Raw genomic sequence first — 16,422 nt, forward strand, 5'->3', positions numbered from 1 at the left:
CCCCCAGCTGTCCCTCCCCCTTCTAATGCCATAGGAAGGGTCTTCCTCTGGCCAGCACCCTGCCCATCCCCGATGCCCAGTTTCTCTCAGAGAGGCGGGATGGGAGGCATGGGAAGAGGGTGTAGTGTGAGTGTGCCCCAGGAGAGAGAAGGGTGCTGGGTGGGGGCGGGGTCCCCCACTTCACATGCACTCACAACACTGGTGGCCCAGGCAGCAGAAATGGGGAAGCCCCCTCCCACCCTGGATTATAGGAGGGAGGGATTAGTGTTGGGGACTGAGGGTCTCAGGGGCATCATGGGGGGCAGACCAGGGCCCCCACCAGGGGAAGAGATGTAGGTCAGTGGTGCTCCAGGGACCAGGGGCATGGGGCTGAGCCGCAGCTGGTTCAAGGTAAGCGTCACAGGGGACGTGGGCTGGAAATGGTTGGTGATGGAGGGGACAGCGGCCAAGGTTCTGCTCAGCAGGAAGGTGTTAGAGGCCTTGGCTCCTGGTGGAGTGGGGCCCAGTTGTCTCACCAGTGAGTCCAGGTCAACCAGGGCTGTGTTGGGCCCCAGGAAGGGCTCAGGAGTCTTCCGTGTGGGTGGTGTCGGGGTCGGGGCAGCAGCGGGCGAGGGTCTCCTGACAGCCTCGGCCAGAGAGACCCCAACCCCACTCATGTCGAATGCAACAGGGCTGCAGGTGGGCATCTCTCCGGTGTGCAGACCCAGCTCCCCCGGGCTGCTCCCAGAGGTCGGCAGGGCCATGTGCAGTCGGTGGAAGCCATAGAACTCGTCAGGCTCTGTCTCAGACCCCCGACCACTGTGGTGCTGTTGATGCTGGGCTTGGCAGGTGACCCCCCTGCTGGGGGTCTGAGAGGGCTGGGGCTGGTACCTAGGGATCAGAGGCTGGGGGGCTGCTGAAGGGGCCCCCCCATCTGAGAACCCCCGTGGGTCAGGAGCATGCCCCTCTCCAGTGGCTGGGGACTGGGTCCCAACTGAGTCCCACCCCAAGGGTCAACTGGGGGCCCTACAGGTGCAGCAGTCCTCCAGGGGTCCCCGAAGGCTGGTGTAGGGTCTGGACCACCCCAGGGATCAACAGCTGGAGGGACAGAGGGTCCCCCTCCGGGGTCTGAGGGGGTGGCAGCCGTGGGGATGGCAGGGGCCATGGGTGCTGGGCCCCCCCAGGGGTCCGTGGCCGGCGGAGGACCTGGGGCCGTGAGGAAATCAGCAAGATTTGTGAGGGATGACAACTCCTGGCTGGCCGTCTCCCTCTTGCTCTCCTCTGTGGCCATCTGCAGCCTCCGGCCATCCCCGCACCGAGCTGCTCCTCCTTATCGTGCTCCCTGCGGCTCAAACTTAGGGCCAGCTGGAGCTGCATGTCATCCTCAGGGACGCACGGTGGTGGCTGGTCGGCCTCCTCCTTGCTCGTGGCCAGAGCCAGCTGGAGCTGCAACTCCTCCTCCTCACTGCTCTGCGGCCAGGCCTGCTCTGCCTCCGGCGGGGGCCGAGCACATGGCAGGGGCGCCTGCTTCTCCTTGGCCTTGACCTTGTGTGTGCACGCTCCTCCCGCAGCCAGTCCTCTTCAGGCAACAGGGCCACCAGATGTTTGACCTTTTTGTGCACGTTCCTGCCCTGGTCTTTGCCCTTGTGGTGCACGTACTGGAAGTCCTTCAGCGTCTGCACGGCCTACATGTTCTCCTTGCACTGCAGCACACGTGCTCCGAGCCGGTCTTGATGAGCTCCTCCGTCGGCATCATGGCCTTGTACACGTGGCCAGTTCTTGCAGTGGTTGTTGAGCCGCTTCCAGATCATGCTCATGATCTGTGAGAAGGCCATCGTGTCATAGGTGAGGTTCGTGTGATCTCAGACATGAGGGAGCTGGAAGGGTCCCAGGGGTGTTGCTCATAGTTTTGTGGACCTTGATCTCAGCCTCAGCTTAGTTGTGGGCCATGTTCTTCATCTGGCACTGCAGCGAGGTCGACATGGCTCCCAGCATCAGTGAGGGGATGGGCACCCTGGGGTGTGCAGAGATGGGGCGACTGGAGGAGGCAGGCTGCAGCAGGGGCTGGTGGGTCACTGCGTCTTGGCCTCTTCATGCTGTGCTCTGGGGGGTGGTCATGGCAGGCATCCCCTGTCCCCTGCTTGGCCTCAGTATCATGGGGCACACCTTGGCGCATGTGCAGACACATGGAGGGCCACAAGCTGAGGGCCCCACCGCCCTGGCACCCAGGAGCGGCACAGAGAGCCAGGTGGCGGAGGGGAGCCACTGAGCAGATGGGAAGCAACCCAGGGTGCATGTATTTCTGGATCATAGGATAAGTCTATTTTCAGCTTTTTGAGGAATGTCCATACTGTTTCCCATAATGGCTGCACAAAATTACATTCCTCCCGGCAGTGTAGGAGGGTTCCCTTTCTCCACAGCCTCTCCAGCATTTGTCATTTGTGAACTTTTAAATGATGCCATTCTGACTGGTGTGAGGTGATACCTCATTGCATTTGGTTCTCTTTTGAATCAGCCCACCACATTTGGTGATTCTTTCCAGTTCCCATTGTCCTTTAGCGTTTTCAGTCCATCTTAACTATCTTAGAAGGTCATTTCATCATCACATTCTATTTTTCACTGGCTCACCATTTTCAGTGCTTAGTAATGAACAGACAGGAGTGTCTGTGTAATCATGTGAAACCACGCCCAATTAAACGTTGAGAAGCACACCAAAACACTTCTTATATGCAAGTATTTATTCCATTCTTTAAATGAAGATAAGAGAAATAAATTTACCACTAATAAAGATATTCTACGTCATTTTTATTTTTTTTTAAAAAAAGAAATTAATAGCACGTCATTTGTATATTAGGCCCAGTATGATTTTAGATAATACAAATCATCATCTTAATAAAAGGCATGAGTCATGTAGTTTCAGACTTGCAGTTCATCTGACGGCTGGCTTCTCTGGTCTCTGAGTTAGTGGTCCAGCCTTGGGTTGCACCTGCATTACAGAAAGAGATGAAAACAAAATGAGAAGGTAGTGGTGAGGAACATTTTCCGAAAACTTTCCATGAAGGTTTGTGGAAAGAGATTCCAATCTAGTCACTACTTGGGAATCTGAATTAATTGACATCATTATTCAGGTTTGTATCAGTAATTTTTGAAAAGACATTAACTGTCAAAGTATTACTCAAGTCAGTCAATCATTTTACCCAAAATACCAATTTTAGTCAAATATTGCACTAAAAAATTCTAGTCTCATTAAGTCACCCAACTCCACCTTTTCTAGGCCCCTTTTGGTTGACTCTGATTGATTCTGAAAAGACTAGAAACCTTCAGCAATTTCAGCATCTCTTGCAGACAGAATCCATGAAAATATTTGAAAACTTCTCCACCCTTTCTTTCTAGTTCTCAAAATCAACAACTCCCAATCCTGGCCCAAATATGAGTACGTTGATTCCAAATACAGCTGAAATCTCTTGGAAATGTAAACATTCTTAAATTGGCCCAGAAAGGAATTAGAAGCTACTGATCCTGCATCCTTTTTATTTTATTTTATTTTTTTTCCTGCATCCTTTTTAAAGCAAATTTAAGATATAAACAATTTAGCTATTTCAGTGAGTGCTGACAAGAGCCCAGTCACTTCTTATTCCCATACTTTGCCTACTTAGACTGCCTAACCACTGGATTTTATGAATAAAAAGGAGAGGAGAGAAAGGAAAGAGCGATTCTGCTTATCACTGAAAAGGAAGCTTATGAGTAGATCTGGGTGACACTTTTACTTTCTGATCATTGTTGAGCAAGACTGAGTTCCTCTATTGAAAATGATAAACTATTAATGGAGCTGGATTTGCTTGGATTTGGTGTGGTCTTGCTCTTGGTGTGTGTTTATTTGGGGAACATTTTGTTTCTTTCAGCAAAAAAAAATTGGATCCCCTGTTAAGATGGTGTTTCCTAGTGATACTATAATATCAAGGTTGCAAACTTGGTGTCATGGGGGTCTTTGTCCAGCCCATTAGACTTGCTTGTTTGACCTTCAGAGTCTTAAAAAAAAAAAACAAAACTGAGCAAATACTTAAAGATCAGGTGATTTCATATAGAACCTCTCACTTCATTTTCTTGAAAAGTCAAAAGACAAAATTTGATAAGATGACAATGGTCTGTATTTCACTCAAATTCTAATTGCATAAAACCAAAGCTGAGTAGTAGTTGTCCACTCAAGTCTGTCTTAGTCTTTAACATTCACAGCTGTTTCCTTGACACTGAGTTTCATTTGGCATTTGCCATCATGCTTACACTACTGTTTTTTTTTTAGTAATAGTGAAATAAATCTGAAAGTGGGAAAAGTGAGAGCTGTTTTTTCCCCCAAGATAAATGACAGACCATGTTTATTTGCACAAGTGAAAAAAGATCCATGTGTTTAATAAGCAAACAATGATCTGCCATAGAAGGAGACAACTTAAGTTGCCAAGCCATCATTTTAGTTTATGTTACCTTCATGCCCCTTGTAGGCACTGGAGTTGGAATCCCTGATTGATTACATTCTCTACATCAGTGGTTCTCAACAAAGGGGCATATAGGAATATCAGAACCTAGAGTGCCTTATTCAACATATACACCCTTCCACACAGGCATTTCTGGGACGCCTGCCACTTCCAGAGTCTTCATCTCACTGCAAAAGCTGTCTAGGAAATTCTGATATGATTATCTGGTGGAGAACTCCACATCTGGCCTATTGAAAGACATCCTGATGTTTTTATTACAATTTCTCTCCCTTGTCCATGCCAAAATAAAATGCCCGACAACCTTTGAGTTCAAGCATCATGCCCAAAACCCTTAACAGAGCTAAAGTAATGTGTTTATATGGTGAGAATCTGTCAAGAAGACTCTTCTGATTAATGTTCTTGCTTCAAGTGGTATGTGGGGGGGGCCCTTGCTCCCTCATCCCCAGAGATGGCCCACATTCTGCCTATGGAGTGTATATCTACTTTTACCCTAACCTGAGCACCCAACTCCCACACCTCATGGCCTGTCTCTGGCCTTCTGAAAGAGCCTACACTCTATGTGCTATGTATCTCTCTAAATAAATCTACCTTTACTCCCCCCAAAAAAAAAATAGTAGGTAAGGGTTAAGATTGGCTCAAAAACTACCTGGCACCTTTGAAAATGTGTTAGCTCAAAGTCAGGATACCCCTAGATGGGTGGGTCACACATTTGAGAGCCCAGGGAGCTTATTAGAGTATCCGTGTCCAGGCCTCATGTCACTGTTTCTGCTCAGTAATTCTGCGTGGATGTTGAGACAAACTGACAAACCGACACTGGCCACTGTGTATGGAGATAGGACTCTAACCCACCCCCTCTGCAGCAACCAGTCCAGGAAGCCAAACTATGACCTCTTTCACCCCTGCTTCCAGATTAGCACTAAGCAGAGAAACCCAAACGTACCCTCCTAACTAACGTCACAGGATGCTTCGCTTAGGGCTAGGTGGCCTCCAGCTTCCCTGTGCCAGCGGCTTTCAACCAGGGCATCCTGGACTCTTGCCCTTTTCACTGTAGCACTTTATACTGTCATGCCTGCCTTGTGCTTCTGCCAGCGCTAAGTGATGATGGCTAACTTCTTTACTATAGCAAGCTCTGAACAGGCAGCTTTTGCTTATTCTCTTTATTTATTTTTATAGGTTCCAGGAATCAATATTTTCAGCCACCTCTCCAGATAATTCTATGCTATACCAACATTTAAGAGTCACTTGCGCTTATATGTGTGTGGGAAGAGGGCAGAGATTCTAATGTGCCCCAAGCCCTGGTCAAAGTCCCAGCTGAAACAGAAGCTCTAGGAAGTGGACTGGAAAGTAAAAACAAAACAAAACAAAACAAATCCTCCTTTGGGTGATGCTACTAATCAAGGGCATTGGGGGAGACTTGGGACTCTGCTGTTGTCTACACTCTTGTGAAAGGTTGGTGGATTATTAACCACCTAGAAAGTTTATTATAAACAGAAATGTCCAGGTTCCATCCTTGGAGATTCTGATGCTGTAGTCTTATGTGGTAAGTGATTCCCATGAATAGCATGTTTGGGGAAGCAGTGCTCAACCTATGTGATTCTCAACTAATGTGCATACAGATCCCCTGGAGACCTTGTAAAAAGGCAGATTTGGATTCAATAGGTCTGCGATAGGGCTGAGATTCTGCCCTTCTAACAAGCTCCCATATGATGCTTCTGTGGCTGGTCTGCTAACTGCACTTTAGTCAACGTTGGCTATGCAATAGAGCCAAATGGGGAAACAGCCTAGGGAGTGAGACTTAGGCACCAGACAATTCCAGTGTGCAACCAATAATAAAACTGGTACGTCTGCAGACTGCTTAGCCACATGGCTAGAGCAGGGCTTCCCCAGGAATGGCAGCACTAGCAGTCTGATTAGAGCTCTTGTGAAATTGTCACAGAGACGTCCCTCACATTTCAGCATGGCTTTGTGGTTCTTGCAACTTCCTGTGGACATGAGGATGCCTGGAAGTCCACCAAATGCACTGAGAAGGGGTTGTCGCATGGAACTCCTGATGAACTACTTTATCTTGATCTTCGAGGGGCTTCCTGCTGAGGGAGGGGTAGCGTAACAGTGATCTGGAATGCCCCATACGTGAAACCTTCAACTGAGAGCTATTTGTCTTCAATGACTGAGGAAATTTCCGTAAGGTAAATTTGTTTTTATCTCGAGTTGAGTGTCACCGGATACTACTATCAACTTACACACACACACACACACACACACACACACACACACACCTGGTGATCAGATTGGTTTCTTTTTCATTTTTCTCCTCTAGGATGTCATGACTGATTACAAGGGTGAGGCAGATGATGGTGTTGTGGTTGATAAGAAGGTGCATTTGAATGGGTTATAATTACAATTCACCCTTCACCAGATGGCTTCATCCTGTTGCCAGGCATTTGATGAGCTATTTCATGAAGACTGTTGCTGGGACGGGTTAATGCCTGAGAGCTTGCTCATTTGAATGGACCAATGTGAAGGTGCTTAGCAGATCTTTGAATGCTTGGCTCATTTTTGCTTAGAGGATAAATGAGCTGATGCATAATTACATCTAAGAGAACTATTCCAGAAGAAAAAGTACCTCCTAACCAAGGATTATATGGGTTTCAAGCAAGCATGGATGACAACAGAGTTGAGCAAATAGGCTTAGAATCATTTCATCAGTGAGTTAAATGGACACAAGTTTTTAAAAATCATTTATCCAAAATGTGCTGTATCAAATCAATCATAAAGGTCTCATGGCTGATAAACAAACATTCCAATCGGGCTGTGCTCTGTAATTATTCAGAGTAAAACATCCTCTGTATAATTGAATGTCTGTTATTTTCAACCATCTCTCATTGTATAGACAAAAGAAACCTAAGAAATTTTCAGACATCTGAAAACTGGGTCACATTAGACTCAACTATGGTGAGCCAAAGGCTGTTTGTGATTTAGTGCCTAAGTCTCAGGCAGAGGTTGAGAAGTTATCAGGGAGAAGGCAGCAGAATGCCCAAGTGAAAAAAAAATTATTTATCATCCACAGACCAGTGCATGTCTGCTTTCAAAGGATCAAGTTAACTCTCAAATATTGATACATAGATATCTAAATGCTGTGTCTAGTGGCCATGAATCATTATTCATGAGTCATTTAAATAGATAGATAGATAGATAGATAGATAGAGAGATGATAGATAGAACCATTATTTTAACAATATATCCTTGTATGTATGATATACCATGTACCTTTATTTTAACAACAAATTTGAAGTGAATTCAAAGATTTTTCTGAACAGAGAGCATTAAAAGACAAAATGAGTCACAGATGGGCTGAATTTTACGTCAGTGTTTAGCAGATTTGTAATATAGAAACTCCAAATCAACCAAAGAAACTAAAGTCTTGCATTATAACTAACATACTAGGGGGTTAATACTGCTTTCTTTTTTTTTTTCTTTTACCATTGTATTTTAATATCCAAGAAGATATATTACAAGGAAGAAAACAACCTAGCAAAAGTACTAAATCTGGAGGTTAAGAGAAATCTACATGACATTGTTGGGAGAATTTCTAATGACTACTTTATCAATGGGTTTAGCTTGAGAAACACAATATCGAATTGTACATCCCAGTCTTACGTGGACCCTACCACCCGCCCCCAGGAGCCCACCATTGATCACATAATGGGCACTTTCCTCTAAAGGGCCAGGGCCCAATCCCTCCCCTGCACCCACCACACATGTCCATTTTCATTCAGACCCAACATTGAGAAAAGGGCATAGGTGTGAGAACTGACTACTCCATTTGTTTCAGGGATAGGTAGCCATCTCAGAAAAGCTGGGGAACTGTGAGCATTTGTGTATCACATGTACAAAAACAAGAATGGCAGATTAGAGCTGACTCTCCTTCTGTCTTTAGCTAGCTTTTTATCAAACCAAACATAGGTCCACTCACCCATGTGCAGTAAAGCCAATCTACTGACACAAGGTTGTGGTGAAAGTTCATCATTTATTGTAAGGCACCATACAAGGAGTCCAGGACAGCTAGGGCTCAAAAGCCCTGAACTCTCCGATAGGTTTTAGTAAAGCATTGTTTTTAATTTATTTTTTTAATTGAAGTATAGTCAGTTACAATGTGTCAATTTCTGGTGTACAGCATAAAGTCCCAGTCATGTATGTGTGTGTATATATATATATATTCATTTTCATATTCTTTTTCATTAAAGGTTATTGCAGGATGTTGAATATAGTTCCCTGTGCTATACAGAAGAAACTTGTTTTTATCTATTTTTTATACATAGCAGTTAACACTTGCAAATCTCAAACTCCCAAATTTATCCCTTCCCACCCTTTTTCCCCCTGTGACTGTAAGACTGAAGATTGTTTACTGTCTGCAAGTCTGTTTCTGTTTTGTAGATGAGTTCATTAGTGTTGGAGGCATACTTGTGAATTCTCTGCAGGTATCCCATTTCAACATTAGGAATTTGATCGCTTTTTTTTTTTTTTCTGTAAGGCAAGGTGAGGGAGAGGAGTCCCAGGGTATGTGACCAGCTCATGAACAATTCTCTGATTGATTGGTTGATGGTGAAGTAACATGGTGGTGTCACAGGGGTTAACATTATCAGTCTTTAGGCTTCAGTAGGCCTGGAGGCTGTGTGTTCCTGGTCAGCAAGTATTTAACTCTTGCAATTGGTGGGGGTTTTAACATCTGTTAAAACAACTCAGGGAATGTGTGTCAGATACTGTTGTCTGGGTACTTCACAGAGGAGCTAAAACAGAGGATATCAATGTAACAGATATATAGGATTTAGGGGCCTCAGGAAGGCCCCATAAGGCTCTACTCAGTTGCAGCTTGTGGGGAGAAGGTCCATCTCAGTCCAGTAGAGTTCCTTAGGGACATTTTTGGCCTAGCTCAAGAATTTGGGCCAGAAGCAGTTCTTGCAAAATTGCCTCTAAATTCAGGTTGGAACAGGGGAGTTGCCAATACCAAAGGCACTACCCCTGCCCAAATTCTATGTGTAGCTGCCCCTTAAAGCATTAGGTAACTAAACCATAATAGTTATATGATAAAATCAGCACATGAAGGTCCTAAGGGAAAATTTAGGTAAAGAGAATTATTTGAAGATGCAGAAAGAGTAACTATTTGCAGATTAGTTGCTACAGGAAACAGAAATGAAAATTAAGAGGCATCTGTCTGAGTGTTCATTCACAAACCAGAAGCTTCCAGGGCTCTGAGGTTGAACACTGTGCTTGGTCTCTTGACACCTGTGATTAAAGGCTCTGTGGGAACCCAGAGACCCCTGCTGAGCACCTGTTAGTCAACCTGTCTACCTCAGAGGCTGGTAGGGAGAAGCCAGAAGCCCTCAGGGAAATCAGATGCAGCCGTGGGAAACCAAGTGAGGGAACTAGCAGAGGAAAGGAGGCAAAAGTGTTTATCCAGGAAGCAATTTCTTTCCTTATGTCCTCAAACTTGACACACTTTTGACACATTTTTATTAACCTTGGGCTGCATGGAATACTAAAATTTCTGAACTTATTTTTGTATGGTTTCTTATCTGAGGATTTTTTATTCTACATTGGAATGTGGAATAGCAGTCCTCCAACCCTTCTTTTGTTCAAGCATGGATTTAAGAGTGAATGTGCACACACTGGCATGGAGGGCGAGGCATCAGTATTACTATATCCTATACCTCAGAGATATTACTATATCTGAGACATCAGTATTACTATACAAAATTATGTATTAAGCATTGCACTAGGCTTCTCAAATAAGGATTCACATGCAATTATTGCAACAACCCACAAGGTTGTTGTGAAAATCCCCACTTTGTAAACTGGGCAGATGTCTCCAGGGAGGGTCATGTAACTTCCTCAAGATCACACGGAGAAGGCAGGATTTGAACTCCCAAGCCAACTTGGGTTTGCTTTACTCCCAACAGTTTTCTGCCATAACCATACTCTCTCAAAACAACACATTTGCAGGAGTCAGTGGTTTCTCTACAACTTCTCCATTTTCTGGTTAGATTGCTCTCTTAGGCAGAATTACAGTCCTGAGTCATTTCCCTTAATAGATCTCTTTCCTAGTTCTCTTGGGCCCATTCGCTGTGCTGATTTGAGCCTGGACTCTGAAATTCACTTTTTCGTTCGCACATATTCCCCCTTTGGGGCCAGTCAGAGTCGGCTGGTGATTGTCAGCCAATTACTAACCAATTATCATCAACCTGCTAGCAATTCACCAGATGAAGACTATTAAGGTAATATTAGGAGAGAAATATTTCCAATCTTGTTACATTAGAAACAACAAAAAATTATTAAACCAGTATTACTCACTCTGTTAAGTCACCTCAGTAAATACGATTTCAAAATGATTTTCTAAGAATATCAAATCCACTTTAAAAAGGCAAAAATTTGGCATAATTCAGATAGTTAAAGAAATGTGATGTGGATTCTGAAAGTAATTCAAAGTTAGTTGGAATAAATACAAAGTCTTTGAAAGTCACCATGTTAAAAGGCAGCATTCTTTTGAAAACAAATTTTCTGGCATGTTATTAAGAACTTTGAGTCATTTTCTAATTCTTTCAGTACCTGAGAACTATCATAAATTTTCCAATAAATATTGTGTTTTATGCCTAAATTGGACAGAGTTGGCTTATGTTACTTACAATTAAAAACACTAATTAATACACAATTTTGAACCAGAAGTAAGAGTCAAATGACAGAACTTAAATATAAAACTTGGATGACTTGAAGCATGAAGTGTGGTTCATTCTGTTCTGTCTCAGATCCATTTAATTTACTAAAGAAAAAAATGGATAAACAGTTAACTGTTTATTGGGATTGAACTGTTTTGGGGGGTTCAGATCATATACCTCACACAGAACTTTGGGGGACCTCGCAGAAAATGTCAGATTATTAAGAGATCTCGGCTACTTCCTGCTGCTTCCAGAAAAGGAGCTGTTCACAGCAGGGTTAACAACTGGTAGATCCTTGGACCCACCAAATAAAATGGGTGCCAGGTGTGGTGCTGAGATCCTGCTGAGACCCACACCAGCTGTAGTGCCAACTGGTGCCTGCTGAGGCCCTGCTGCCCCCAATTTCCAGCCCTTAGGCATCTGCCTGCTCCTCTTGGGGAGATGAACTCCTGATGGCTGTTTGCCTTTGCACAATTAACAGCCTTGGGGAATGGCTAGCCTCACCATAGCTCAGGCAGACTTGTCACAGCCTACATCTCCCCTGATTGGAGTCATAAATTTCACTGCCTTGCTTGTGTCAGCTGCTGTCTCCATCTTACTGGAGTCATAAATCCACTATTCTCCCATATACCAAAGCCCCTCACCTCACTTATAGACAATCAGAAATCTGTTTCCCTATTCCTTTGTGTTCACACCCCTTCCCCATTAAAAGACCCTGCACATTCACACTCAGTGGACATGCAGGCACCTCTTGCCTGTGTGATGCTCTGTTGCCTATAGCAGCATAACTATTAAGCCTTCCCTTTGTTCTCTGCACTGGAAGGCACCTCCTATACCTATTAAACAGTGTGCCTATTAAACTTCTCTTTGTTCTTGAACTTCTCCCTTCCTGGTAAATTCTTCTTACCAACCCACATCACTGGCACCACCAAGTGTCCCCCACCATCACCCTTTATTTGTTGGTCAAGGTGTCCTGTAGGAGGTCATGGGGAGGGGAAGGATGGAGGATAGAAAAGCTACCAGAAAGAGGCTTAATGCTATAGTTCGTTCAATGCTTTAGCAATAGTTCTGGCCTAGAACTAATTACATTTCACTTCTGGCCTTTAGAAAGATCCTGCAAGAAAAAAGCTCTTGTCCAGCTTGAAACATTTGATAGCGTTGCCCATGAATGTAACCAGTGTTCCAGGTTCTTGTCCCATCTCAGAAAGAATTCAGAGACAAATGTAGTGGTTAAAAAAGTAAAGTGAGAATTTATTTAAGGATGGATAGCACACTCTCAAGGGGAGGGCAGGCAGGCAGGCTGAGGTGGGCTGCGGTGCTGTGTTTCTTTGGCAAGTTAGTTACATAGGGTGTAAAAATGAATGGGTGGAATATTCATTGGTGGGGAGGGGTCTGGGGTCATCTTTCCTGATCTTCATCCCAGATCCACCTTCCCAGGTGGGGAGCAGAAATTTTTCATCCTTATTTAGTCAATTGGGATGTTGGATGAGGTCATAATGAACAAAAGTTTACATTCAGATGGGGTATCATCGACAAAAGGTTACGTTTGGACAGAGGTCATAATGATTGAAGGGTTACACTTGGATGGTGGAGACTCCTGTCCTGTCCCACCCTTCTGCCTCCAGGACACTTTTCAACCCAGAAGGTATGGTTTTTCAATCAGTCCAGAGGGTCCTGTTTCTCTTGGTCTGTCCAAGGACCCCCTTTTTTTCACAAGATGTATGGTTTTCTGCCATGTGCCCATGTCCCCATTTCTCTGCTCACATCTAGCTACCTGCCTGCTCTAACAATTTCACATGAGGCAGTTGTGTTACACTGGGAATTCTGGTATTGTGAGTATGGAGATAAAGGTTACTGTAGGCCCCGGGCAGCCATGAAGCGCAATGTTACAAACTATGGTGGCTGCATTTATCTGTCTAAAAAAGTTTCCTTTTCTCTTCTTCTGTTAAGAACTTCTGCTTCCATGGTCAACAATGCAGTTAGACAAAGCCTGGCCAAACATAAGCCCCCGTTGCCCAGTGAAGTGAAGTGGTGGGGTCACATGACCCAAGCAGACATGGGGAGAAATAAACATCTGCTGTTGACAACGATTTGGTAAACCATGCTGCCTACCACATGGAGGAAAAATAAAAACTGGGCAATGAAGATACTTGTAGTGTGGATTTACAATTTCAAATCCTAAGGGACTCATAAATGGTTTCCATAGCTCTTTCAAAGTTTCTTTGAGCTAACTTCTCTATCTATCTATCTATCAATATTCTATGTATATAAACATATATAATTATACATATGTATTCTATACACAATTTTGTATAGAATATATATGTGAGTTTAGTTTCCTTTACTTCCATCGAAAAAAAATTACCATGCAATATAACCTTGAATTCTATTATTGGCAATAGAATGATCAGAATAACTTCCTGAAACAAGCAGCCCTCTTATAGCATGTATTATTTAAATAATTCTGCTATTATTTTTAAAGCAGTTATACACAGAATGCTATGAGAGATTAAAAACTACTATAATGCATATAAAATACTATATGTAAAAATTAGGGAAATATTTTAGAATTCACTTAGCAATTTATTCAAAGCCCTTTCACACTTCAATTTCCACCAAAAAGGAAAATAATACAAATCAGATAGTGATGATAATGGAAATCACTTATTAAGCACCTACTAATTGCCATGTGTTAGAAGGTACTTTACATTTAAATTCTCTAATATAATAACTGTGCATTGTAAGGCTTTGTGCTCCAGTTTACAAATAGGGGAAATGAGGTTCACAGAAGTTCAGTAACTTAACCAAGTTCCCAGTCAGTGGGTGGTAGGGTCAGATCTGAAGTCCAAGTTTGACGCTTCCAGAAATTTTGTGCTTTAGTCCGTATCACACCACATCTCTTCTCTACTTATTGGGATCTCATCTTTCAAATAAAAAGCAAGAGTGACTAGATGACCTATTGGACCCAGCATTTTAGAAATAAAGAGGTCTGGACAGAGAAGGCGGCTGAGATGGAACACAAGATAGTAGCAAGAATTGCATGTTGTTAGGGATAACTTTGATCCCTACAGCACTGCAGCTTTTCAGTTTGCAAAACCCCTTCTGTGCCGTATCATTGCAAAGGCATCTGATGTCACTGTAGTCCTAGTCCAAGTTTGGTGCCTGGACTTGCCATTTTGAACTGGAGGTTGAGGCCATTGGATTTCCTAACTGAACTGATTTTCACCAGTACTCATCAAAGCCATTCATTTCTTGGGGCTTAACCCTGACCATCAGAGGTTGCAGAGGGGACAGGCGGTAGCTTGGACAAACAGCAAAGAGAATTTTCTTTAGACATCAAGAAAGTAAAGCTAAAGAGCAGTGGGGTCCAGGGAAGGGGCAGTAAACACGAGCAAGATGCTGTCTATGAGCAGCAGCTTTCTAGAAGCCAGGTGGCAGGACCAGAAGGCACTGCCAGTCTGGACTGGGACAGTCAAAGGCAGATGCCTCCCCTTACAAATTAGAGCACTGAATTGATTGGCGTTGCCAAATGCTCACAGGGCCTGGAGGACCACCCAAGCAGCCGCTGGCTGCTATCAATTGTATGCTGAGTGGTCTTTGAGTTGCAGAGCAAAGAAGGCTGTGGGGAGGCTGAGGAAAGAAGGTAGCTTTTCCCTTCCATTCACAGTGAGACACAGCATCCTCTGTGAGCTGGAAATGCAAATGCTTTAGGTGTAAGTGAGCTGTAAATTCTTTGCAGATTTCTTCACCCAGACTGCTTTCTGCTCTGTGTTCCTGTACAAAGCTAATCTGAGAAGTAACAAATCTGTGTATTTACCAGCCTTATCATACCCCAAGGCCAGGGAAACCAGGGACCCCAAGATAAAGACTGCCTCTGCCTTTCTTCTGGATTATATCCATAGTGTCATCGAGGCACTTGGCATCTCTGCAAAATCTCATTTGTAGACATGAATATACATATATTCATTTTCATATTCTTTTTCACCATAACTTACTATAAGATTTTGAATATAGTTCCCTGCATTATACAGCATGAACTTGTTATCTATTCTATGTACATATATATGTCAGTTCATATTTGCAAATCTCTAATTTCCACTTTATCCCTTCCCACCCTCCTCACCCCCCATAACCACATTTGTTCTCTATGTCTGAGAGTAAGTTTCTGTTTTGCAAATAACTTTGTCTTTTTTTTTTTTAGATTCCACATATAAGTGATATCATACGGTATTTTTCTTTCTCTTTCTGGCTTATTTCACTTAGAATAACAATCTCCAAGTCCAATCATGTTGCTGCAAATGGCATTATTTTATCATTTTTTATGACCCAGTAGTATTCCATTATATAAATATACTACAGCTTCTTTATCTGGTCATCTGTCAATGGACACTTAGGTTGTTTCCATGTCTTGGATATTGTAAATAGTGCTGCTATGAACATTGGGGTCCATGTATCTTTTTTGAATTAAGGTTTCTTCTGGATATATGTCCAGGAGTGGGATTGCTGGGTCATATGGTAGGTCTATTTTTAGTCTCTGAAGAATCTCCATACTGTTTTCCATAATGGCTGCACCAAACTGCCTTCCCACCAACAGTGTAGGAGCATTTCCTTTTCTCCACACCTTCTCCAGTATTTATTGTTTCTGGACTTTTGAATGATGGCCATTCTGACTGGTGTGAGGTGATATCTCATTGTAGTTTTGATTTGCATTTCTCTGATAATTAGTGATATTCAACATTTTTTCACGTGCCTATTGACCATTTGTATATCTTCATTGGAGAATTGCTGGTTTAGGTCTTCTGCCTATTTTTGGATTGGTTTTTGTTGTTGTTGTTAAGTTGTATGAGCTTTTTATATATTCTGGCAATTAAACCCTTGTGAGTCTCATCTTTGCATTGGCTTTTAAGGCTATTCTCTTAACCAAAGATTTGAAAGTCTGTTTGAGAACCTAAAACCCAAGAAAATGACTCTTCATTGTTTGTGTTTGCTTCCTCTGAGTGCTCTTTGAAAAGAAAGCTACTTCTGAAGCCTGAAGAAGGGAGGGTAGCCTATGGGACAGAAAAAAAGCAACCTATCAATATATCAGTGTATGTTTCTGCTCTAGAAAGTACTGATTTGGGCTTCTATGCACCAGGAAGATTAACTAGAATGATCAAATTGAGACAGTAGGGAAGGGGAAAAGGCACAATGATTAAAAGAATGATACAGCAGTTAGCACCAAGATGGCAGAAGATTCAACTCCC

At 43.4% G+C, this 16,422-nt stretch overlaps 1 pseudogene; it reads right to left on the reverse strand.

Moving 5' to 3' along the window:
• Nucleotides 1-245: 245 nt before the first annotated feature.
• Nucleotides 246-1,962, reverse strand: LOC140685845 (epsin-1 pseudogene; annotated as a pseudogene).
• Between the last annotated feature and the right edge of the window lie 14,460 nt (nucleotides 1,963-16,422).

This window comes from Vicugna pacos, chromosome 15 (assembly GCF_048564905.1).
Source record: "Vicugna pacos chromosome 15, VicPac4, whole genome shotgun sequence".
Classification (NCBI taxonomy): domain Eukaryota; kingdom Metazoa; phylum Chordata; class Mammalia; order Artiodactyla; family Camelidae; genus Vicugna; species Vicugna pacos.